Consider the following 9,343-nt stretch of genomic DNA (forward strand, 5'->3'; position numbering starts at 1 on the left):
TTTTGGAGCCTTTCATAACTTCATAGACTCATAGAATGGTTTAGGTTGGAAGGGACCACAAGGATCAGCCAGTTCCAAGCCCCTTGCCATAGACAGGGACACCTCCCACTAGAACAGGTCACTCAAGGCCTCGTCCAACCTGGCCTTGAACACCTCCAGGGAGGTGGTGGAGCACAGAAGCACAGAATGTGATCTTTGATCTTTGATCACATTGGGTGCTTCTCTGCTCCACCACCTCCCTGGACAGCCTGTGCCAGTGTCCCACCACCCCCAACCTGTGCCAATGTCTCATCACCCTCACTGCAAAGAACCCTTTCCTAAGATCCAGTTTCAATCTCCCCCCTGCCAGTTCAAACCCATTCCTTCTCATCCTCTCATTACAAGACCTTGTCAACAGCCCTTCCCCAGCCCCTTCCATAGCCCCCTGCAGATCCTGGAAGGCCACTCCAAGGTCTCCTCAAAGCCTTCTCTTCTCCAGGCTGCAGAGCCCAAACTCCCATAGCCTGTCCTCAGAGAAGAGCTGCTGCAGCCCTCTCAGCTCTTGGTGGCCCCCTCTGGACTGTCTCCAACACTTCCATGTCCTGCTTGTGCTGGGGGCTGCAGAACTGCACACAGGACTCCAGCTGGAGTCTCAGGAGAGCAGAGCAAAGGGGCAGAATCCCTTTCCTTGCCCTGCTGCCCTCACTGCTCTTGCTGCAGCCCATGGGGTGTGGTTTTGCCATGAAGTTATGAAATATTCAAACACTGAAGGGCTGTCAACCTACAGCAAGAGCCTTCCTCATACATCACAGGAGAGCCAACTTATTCCTCTGCTGTGTATTTGGGGATGTTAGAACTGGGAATGCTCCATTTGGGGGCTTTGAGAAGGGCACCTCATAGGGCTGGGAGAACTGTGCTGAGCGCTGCATGCAAGTGCTCAGCAAAACACAGGCTGGGAAGGGGCTTCTGCCCATACACACTGCTGGGGGACACAGGCCAGCAGAGAGGTAAGAGCTCAGCAAAGGCTAAGGCTGGCTAGAGACCACACAGAGAGCCACTAACTCATTTAAGGTGGAAAACTGAAGCTAGGAAGGGTCTTCAGAGAAGGGGGTGCTGGGTGGCCCCCAGTAAAAGCAGGAGAGCCTGCCTGCCTTGGGTCTTGTGTCTGCCTCAGGGTTGCCAACTGCCTTGACTCTGGCAGACCTTTATTTGTCCACTGAGAGGCACTGGGAGGACAAAATATGTGCAGAACTTCACCTGTTCCTGACACTTCCAGTGGCACAGCAGGCTCCGTGAGCTCAGTGAGTGCTCCCAGCAAGAATGACAGAAAGCTCTGTTCCTGGAGCAGCCTGGGGAGACACTGCAGGGGCCATGGAGGCGTTGGGCTGATGTTTGGACTTGGTGATGCTGTGATTCTGTGATTATCAGCTGCAGTGTGCTCACAGCCAACATAAGGCCCTCTCTCCTCCCTTGGTGCTTGGCTTCACTTCCCACTCCAGCCACCTGGGGAGTCCTGCCAGTCACCCCCTTCCACCTGCACCCCATGGGACACTTGCTCGAGCCATGGCTGGGGCCAGGGACATCCTTAGCCTCTAGGGATGGGTGACTGAAGAGCAACAGTACCATTGCTGATCTGAGCTCACCTCTTCTTTCTAGAGCCCAGCAAGAGGAGGATTAATGCTTGAAGCCTGGTGTGGTTTAAAGATGAATGTCCTCTTCTCCAGCCTTCACCTATGTGAGGAGTAGAAGTTATGTTTCTCAGGCAAGTGTGTGCTTCTGCAACAAACTGGGGGTGGTACTGAGGGGCACCAAAGTGCTGCCACAACAGGGGATGCGAGGACAAAAGCCTCCAAATGCTGATGGTGGCACAGAGATTCTCATTCATAATGAGACAGCCAAGCAGTGTGTTCTGAGCACTGCAGAGCCAAGCTCCAAACACCTTGAGGCCAACTTAGTAATGTGACATGAAAAAGGAATCATGAAACTGAAGAACTTCCTTAGGTTTTGGCCTCTGATGTCCAAACTTTTCAGTTACTCTTGAGTCCTGGTCTTGCCCACACAGCCACAGCATTGCAGTTTGATTTTCCCACGTAGGATAAGAGAGATTTTCAGCTCTCAGTGTGCCTTCAGCAAACAGAGTTTTAACTGCACCATTAAGCATTGCAGGACCTTCAGTAAAACCATGAGTGCTGGCAGCAGCCCTGCCAGAACTAGGAAGGATCTGCTCTAGGATGTGGCATAATCCTAAATCCTAAACCTCTGATCTTGGGTGGATAAAGTCCCCATCTGATTATTCTGCTCTTCTTGCCTCCACATTTCCGTGCTCTGTTAGGTGATCTCAATGAACAGTGGGAATGTGACTTGAGCAAATATGAGCCAGCAGTGTGCTCAGGTGGCCAAGAAGGTCAATGACACCCTGGTTGGCATCAGGAACAGTGTGGCAAACAGGTCCAGGGATGTGATTATGCCCCTCTACTCTGCACTGGTGGGGTCACACCTCAAATACTGGGTTTAGTTTTGGGCTCCCTGACACAAGAAGGACACTGAAGGGCTGGAGTGTGTGCAGAGAGGAGTAATGAAGCTGGTGAAGGGCCTTAAACACAAGTCTGATGAGGAACAGCTGAGGGAACTGGGGCTGTTTAGTCTTCAGAAAGAGTCTGAGGGGAGACTTCATGGCCCTCTACAGCTCCCTGAAAAGAGATTGGAGCCAGGTGGGCTTTGTCTATTCCCACATGCAACAATTGACAGAAGAGGAAACAGCCTCAAACTGCCAGAGGAGGTTCATGTTGGGCATTAGAAGAAATTTATTCCCAGCAAAGGTTCTCAGGTGCTGGCACAGGCTGTCCAGGGAGGTGGTAGAGTCCTCATCCCTGGAGGTGTTTAAAAGCTGCATGGATGTGATGTTGAGGGATGTGGGTTAATGTCAGTGGCTCAGCATCGTGGTGGCATCGTGAGCTCTGGGGGAGCTTGGACTCAAAGGTCTCTTCCAGCCTTAACATAGAATCATAGAAACAACCAAGTTGGAAGAGACCTCCAGGCTCAGCCAGCCCAACCTAGCACCCAGCCCTGTCCAACCAACCAGACCATGGCACTAAGTGCCCCAGCCAGGCTTGGCTTCAACACCTCCAGCCACGGCCACTCCACCACCTCCCTGGGCAGCCCATTCCAATGCCAATCACTCTCTCTGACAACAACTTCCTCCTAATATCCAGCATAGACCTGCCCTGGCACAGCTTCAGACTGTGTCCCCTTGTTCTGTTGCTGCTTGCCTGTCCAACCCTTACCTGGCTACAGCCTCCCTGCAGGGAGCTGCAGACAGCAATGAGCTCTGCCCTGAGCCTCCTCTTCTGCAGGCTGCACACCCCCAGCTCCCTCAGCAGCTTCTCACAGGGCTGTGCTCCAGCTCCCTCCCCAGCCTTGCTGCCCTTCTCAGCAGGTGGAGCTGCAGGCAGGCTCTGTGGTAGTTCAGAGCTAACACTCTGGCTTCACTCAACATTGTAAATAGAGAATTGCACTGGATACAGAAGAACAACACTAGAGGAGTCTACACCATTCCATTTGCTGCTATAAACAATTTTCTCTCTCCTCTTCTCACTTTTGCCTCTCACTCCTCTGCCCTAACTGACTTCTGCACTAACCTTAGCTCAGCAGTCAACAGTTGGGGCCTTCCTGGTTGCCTCTGGCAGGAGGGAGAAGGTTGCAGTTGACTTTGGCCACGAGGGGATTTCTTTGTTCTTTCTGGAGTGTAAATAATTGCAAGTCTATGTGGATATAGTTTGTACACATGCAGTGTATTAGATGCTTTTAAACTTCAGCTTGCTGTAAATGCACAGCTTCATTTGCTTCCAAGCCTCCCGACCCAGGCTGGGGATTTGATTTTGGGGGGTAATTTAAACACTTAGCGCAGGCTCCAATATCTGGTGAGTGTCTGCAGAGGAGTTCTGTCTGCTGGCTGTACTGCTGCCATCAGGACCTGCTGAGCTGTACCCCTAGGAAGTGAAGGGGGCACAAAAAGACAGCGGGGGGGAGGGGGAGGGGCAGCTGAGGTGCAGCACCTGCTGGCACCCCAGGTCTGCTCGCACACTGCAGCGCTGTCGCTATGGAAACCACCAGACAGTGTCAGACATTGCTGCTGTTGGCACCCCCAGGCTTTGGGCCACATCCCAGCGAAGCACAGGAGTGTGCTGCTGGAGGCCAGCAGAGGTCCAGTGTGGGCTCAGAGGTGGTGCAGAGCAGCTTCTCGGCTCTGCACTGCTGTGCCTTCCTCAAGCAGCGCAGGAGAAGATGCGGGGGCCTTGTCCTCTTCTTCTCCTAGAGCACCATGACCTCTGCTGCTCTCCTCAGCCAAGGGCCCCTCACTTGCATCCTGAGGGGCTGCTGGAGCCATCGCTGCCCTTGGCACAGGAGAACTTTGTGCCAGCTCTTGCTGCTGCTGGACAGCAAGCAGAGCCCTGCCATGATCTCCTCCACAGGGAATTCCCTCCCCTTCTCCAGAGGTTCTCCTCAAGGAGCCCAAGCTGAAGGGGCTGTACCTGCAGACAGCTCCTGTCACTTGCAGCTTCCTCCCCCCACAGGTAACCTGTGCATGTCAGCTGCTGGTGCCAGCCTGAGGCGGCAGGAGCTGCAGCTGCACAGCAGCACAAAGGTCTCTGCTGTGGGGGTGCTGGAGCCCTTCTGGCCCAGCACAGCACAGAGGAGCACCAAGCTGTGTGGCCTGGCTGGCAGCCTGCAGGGAAGCGCTGCCCGCCTGAGGGCTTGGCCAGGCTCCCGAGGGGGGCACAAGCCAAGCTGCTGAAGAGCCCTCAGGCCCCTGATGGCTCTGGCAGTGCTGAGCAGCCCCAGGCCCCGCACAGCCCCGCAGCCTGCTCCTGCCCCTGCCTGCTGCCAGCCCAGGCCATGGTGGCAGAGGGCCTGCAGGAGGTGGTGCTCACAGCAGCAGCTCCAGCAGCAGCAGCTGGGGCTGTGGCCTGCAGGAGCTGTCCCACAGCTCTGCCCAGGGCTGCTGCTAGCTGGGGCCAGCTCTGGGGGTCTCTTGCCTGCACCTCCTCTACCTCCACTGCCTCCTGCTCATCTTCTAGCTGCCTTCTGAGGCCCCTGCGCAGTGCCCAGCCCTGATTGCCAGAGGGACACCACAGTGCCTTCAGGCCCCTGGCATCTGCTCGCAGTGGCCAGGGAAGGGCCTGGGTGCTGCCAGGCATCGCCATGGCGACTGCCTGCCCCGGGATACCCCTGTGCAACAGCTGCCTGCCCCACGGCATCGCCATGGCAGCTGCTCCCCTCAGTGCCGTCACAATGGGGTCCTCGGCTATATAAGGGGGTGCAGGCTCAGGGGAGCAGGCAGTCGGCACAGGAGGTGCAGTCTGGTCAGGTTGCAGCCTTTGCCCCTGCCGGGTGCCAGCAGCGCTGGGACCCTGTTCCCTGGCGTCGCAGAGCGGAGCTGCGCTTGGTGCTGAGGGAGCGTTGTGAGCACACCTGAGTGTGACCCGACCTGCTTGTGGGCACACCTGAGTGTGACCCGAGCTGCTTGTGGGCACTCCTGAGTGTGACCCGACCTGCTTGTGGGCACACCTGAGTGTGACCCGAGCTGCTTGTGGGCACACCTGAGTGTGACCCGAGTTGCAGCACCATGTTTGCCATCCGGTGCCTGCTGGCGCTGCCGAGGTGCCTGGTGCTGCTGGGCCGTGCCCTGCTGGGCTGGGCGCTGCTCCTGGCCGAGTGGCTCTGTGTAAGTGAGCGCTGCAGCCGGCAGGGTGCCCTGCATGGGCTGGTGGGGGATGGGGGTGGGACGGCGTGGGGGTGGAGGAGAAGCTGTGGGGGGAGCACGGGCAGGAGCGTCTCAGGGCAAGGGGGCAGCCAGGCTGCCTTTCCAATGCCTGCCTCTCTACCATCTCCCTGCAGAAGTTGCCGCAGAGGCTGTGCGCAAAGAGGGGCTGCAAGCCCCAGGCGGGAAGCAGGAAGCAGCAGGAGCTGCGAGAGCTGAACGGCAGCGATGCTGGCGGTGAGTGAAGGAGTGCAGCGGGGCAGAGGGAGGGGGAAAGCTGCAGAGGGCAGGCAGTCAGGGCCCTGGCACCGAAGGAAGGAGAGTGGGAAGCTGTTGCCCAAGATGATGTTCACATTTATCTCCCCTGCAACAGGTGAAGAGGCCTCGAGTGGCGAGGGCAGGGAGGGCGAAGCCCTTCCAGTGCCAAGGGCTCCTGGGCTGGCAGCACGGTGGAGAAACCCTTTCCATGCTCGGCGGCTGTGGAAGAAGGTCAAAATCTCTTCACTCTTCAAGAAGCGAAGGCCTGCCCCACAAGAAGCTGCTGGCCCACAGAGTGCTGCCCTGCAAGGTACTGCCCCAGGAAACCCTGCCCCACAGGGAGCTGTCCCGAAGCGCCATGCCTCGAAAGAGCCTGCCCCACAGGGAGCTGTCCTGAGGCACTCTGCCTCGAAAGAGCCTGCCCCACAGGGAGCTGTCCCGAAGCGCCCTGCCTCGAAAGAGCCTGCCCCACAGGGAGCTGTCCCGAAGCGCCCTGCCTCGAAAGAGCCTGCCCCACAGGGAGCTGTCCCGAAGCGCCCTGCCTCGAAAGAGCCTGCCCCACAGGGAGCTGTCCCGAAGCGCCCTGCCCAACAAGGTCCTCTCCAGCAAGGTCCTGTCCCACAAAGTGCTGCCCAACAAATGCCCAGTTTTGCCGTCATAAAAGATGAGGCCTTCACAAAGGAGGCTGTGGAGGAGCTGCTGCCTGGAGTGGTCTGGGAACACCCCTCAGAGATCTTCTGGAAGACCAAACCTCCTAAGGACCAGGCCGTGGCACACATCTTCATCTTCCAGCAGCGCCCAACCTTCAGAAACAGGGCTCAGAAACAGATAGTCCTGTTGGACCTCTCTCAGGTCGCCCGGAACCAGGCTTCACCAGAGCCCTCTGGGCAGGCACAAGCCACAACCAAACAGGCTAAACCACAGACCTCTAGGCAGGCACAAGCCAAAACCAAACAGGCTAAAGCAGTGATCACGACGACACGAGTCACAGCCAAACAGGCTAAAGCAGCGCTCTCCAAGACGACACAAGCCACAGCCAAACAGGCCAAAGCAGCGATCTCCACTACAACACAAGCCACAGCCAAACAGGCTAAAGCAGAGATCTCCACGACGACACAAGCCACAGCCAAACAGGCTAAAGCAGTGATCACGACGACACGAGTCACAGCCAAACAGGCTAAAGCAGCGCTCTCCAAGACGACACAAGCCACAGCCAAACAGGCTAAAGCAGCGATCTCCACGACGACACAAGCCACAGCCAAACAGGCTAAACCAGAGCTACCTGCACAGACAGAAGCCACAACCAAAGAGGCTTCGTCAGAGCTCTCTCTGCAGGCAGAAGCCACTACAAACCAGGCTTCACCAGAGCCCTCTGGGCAGGCAGCAGCCCCCAGCCCCCATGCTGCAGCAGTGATCAGGCCACGCTTCTTCCGTCGCACAGCCCAGGGCATGCGCAGGCTGGGCAGGAGTTTCCTCAGAGCCTTCTCTGGGCAGGCTTCACCAGAGCCCTCTGGGCAGGCAGCAGCCCCCAGCCCCCATGCTGCAGCAGTGATCAGGCCACGCTTCTTCCGTCGCACAGCCCAGGGCATGCGCAGGCTGGGCAGGAGTTTCCTCAGAGCCTTCTCTGGGCAGGCTTCACCAGAGCCCTCTGGGCAGGCAGCAGCCCCCAGCCCCCATGCTGCAGCAGTGATCAGGCCACGCTTCTTCCGTCGCACAGCCCAGGGCATGCGCAGGCTGGGCAGGAGTTTCCTCAGAACCTTCTGCATGGCACCGAGCCCCCAGCAGTAGCAGGGTGCTCTGCTGGCAGCGCCAGGCTGGGCCCCTGGCGTGCCACCTGGACCCTGAACTAGTGCCTGGCCCTGAGCCTGCCAAGAAAGCGGCCCAGGGCAGGCATCCTGCTGCCTTCTGCTGCTTGAATGGCTGTGGCTGCTTTCTGAGCGCAGAGGAGACAGGAGACAGACAGAAGCTGGGTTGCTGCTGCTGGGGCAGGGAAACCGCATCAGGTGACAGACAGCCATGTGCTGGGGTGCAGCAAGCGCAGCGTGGCCAGCAGAGCAAGGGAAATGATTCTACTCCTTTACTCTGCTCTCCTGAGACCCCACCTGCAGTCCTGGGGGCAGTTCTGGAGCGCCCAACACAAGCAGGACATGGAAGTGTTGGAGCCAGTCCCGAGGAGGCCACAAAGACGCTCGGAGAGCTGCAGCAGGTCTGCTTCTGAGCATAGGCTGAGAGAGTTGGGGCTCTGCAGCCAGGAGAAGAGAAGGCTTCCAGGAGACCTTGGAGTGACCTTCCAGGATCTGCAGGGGGCTGCAGGACGGCTGGAGAGGGACTATTGAGAGGACAAAGAGGAATAGGCTTGAAGTGGCAGAGTGGAGATTTAAACTGGATGTTGGGAAGAACACGGACATGGACATGGACATGGACATGGACATGGACATGGACAGAGGCATTGAGTGCAGCCTCAGCAAGTTTGCTGACTGCACCAAGCTCTGTGGGGCAGGGATGCTAACCGGAGGGACCTGGACAGGCTAGAGGGCACAAGCCAAGCTCAGCAGGTTCAAGAAGGGTGGCATCTACTGCACTCATAGGCTTGCTGAGGTGTACAAAAAAAAGGACATAGATATGGGTGTTGCTCTTGGGCTCTGGGGCTGTGTGAACTTCTTTCTCTAACCTGCCTGATTAATCTTTCTGCTTTCTAATCCCCCTGATCCACCCTTCAAACTCACCTTGAATATAAGGCAAAGTCTGGGGTAAAGTAGATGGGTGGAGAGGAGGTGGAAGGGTGCTTGGGAGCCCCTCCTGGAGACTCTGGATTCTGAGAGGGCTGTTCAGTTTCTGTATTACTTTAAGTTGTCTATATCTGTCTATAGCTGTAAATATTACAAATATCTACTTGTATCTTGTACTAATCTGTAAATATAAAGCTTCATTGTTCAATTTCCAGCAGCTGAGCCTTGTCTGGGTGATTTCTCTTAAGTGTGGGGGTCAGAGAACACCCAAACCATCACATCAACAAAGAATCACCATTAGTTCTGTACTGCCTGTGGTGCACAGTTTGAGTATCAGATCCTCTGTCATGATGTCCCACAACTGCAGATTCATCTGAAGGTTCAGGTCTAATGGACAATTTCAATTTCTCAGTTTCTCTCAACATCCTCAATTTCTACAGATGCTATTCCAAAAGCCCATTTGTAACCGTTAGGATCTTTGAAACAACCTTGTCTCACTCTGAGAAGGACATTGAGGGGCTGGAGCATGTCCAGAGGAGGGCAACAAAGCTGGGGAAGGGTCTGGAGAACAGAGCTGGGGAGGAGCAGCTGAGGGAGCTCGAGGGTGCTTACTGTG

This window comes from Pogoniulus pusillus, chromosome 19, assembly GCF_015220805.1.
Source record: "Pogoniulus pusillus isolate bPogPus1 chromosome 19, bPogPus1.pri, whole genome shotgun sequence".
NCBI lineage: Eukaryota > Metazoa > Chordata > Aves > Piciformes > Lybiidae > Pogoniulus > Pogoniulus pusillus.